Source organism: Crocuta crocuta, unplaced genomic scaffold (assembly GCF_008692635.1).
Source record: "Crocuta crocuta isolate KB4526 unplaced genomic scaffold, BGI_CrCroc_1.0 scaffold129, whole genome shotgun sequence".
Classification (NCBI taxonomy): Eukaryota; Metazoa; Chordata; class Mammalia; order Carnivora; family Hyaenidae; genus Crocuta; species Crocuta crocuta.
The window spans coordinates 827,356-828,488 of NW_027551571.1; positions in this window are offsets into that span (position 1 = coordinate 827,356).

Genomic DNA, 1,133 nt, shown 5'->3' on the forward strand with positions numbered 1-1,133 from the left:
CCAGCCCGCGGGGCGGGGGCACCGGGACGTCCCCTGCCGGAGCCTTCGGCGCCGCGTGTCCAATCGCTCACCTGGGGCTGTGGCGCGGCCCTTTGTTGTTACCGTTAGTGCTCTGCCCCGCGCGGAGACCGAGGCTTTACCGAAGCCGACGTAAGGTTCCGCTCTCTGACCCTGAGACTAAGGTGTCATACTTGGATTTTAGAGATGAGAGGCTGCAAATGTGACCGACGGATGAGGGCATGGAGGTCGTAAGGTGGGGAGCTAGGATGTGCGCCTGGCCTGTCTGACACACCTAGGCTCTGCGCAGAGTCCTCAAGGTCAGGGGCCATGCTCCCTCAGGCCTCCGGCGTGGAGCAGTGTCCGCACTTGGGGAAGGACGGGAGGGAGGGCTTCGGGGAGGATGTACTACCTACCAATGCTGATGAGTGATGCCAGGCACCTGACCAGCATTTGACTCTGAATGGGAAGGTGCTGGAAGACCTTGGGTTCCCTGGCCATCTCCAAGCATTGTCGTGGAGGACTTAGCATTTCCAAGGTATCTGCCTTGACAGACGGTGTCCTTGGCAGAGAGAAGTGAAATTGCATGGAGTCCAAAAGTGTCATAACAGAATCCCGCTCATTAAACTGAGTTCCACTGGTTTAGAAGACCACGCACTCCTACAACCGTGTTTAATTTTTTTCTCTGCGCTTAATCAATCTTCTTGACAAATGAGATCACCTCACATCTGTAAGAATTGCTAGTATCAGAAAGTCAAAAAATAACAAGTGTAGGCAGGCAGTGGAGAAAGGGGAACCCTTATACCTGTTGGTGAGCATGTAAATGGGGACAGCCACAATGGAAAACAGTATGCAGTTTCCTCAAAAACTTAAAAATGGAACGACATATACTCCAGCAATCCCCCTTCTGGGAGTCAAAGGAAATAAAACCACTATGTCAAAGAGATATCTGCACCCTCATGTCCAGAACAGCCTTAATCACAGTGGTCAAGACATGGAAACAACTTAAGTGTCCATAGAAAAATCAATGGATAAACCAAGTGCGGCACTCACCCGTGCCCACACACACACACACACACACACACACACACACGGTGGAATATTACTTAATGTTAAGAAAAGAAGGAAATCCTGTC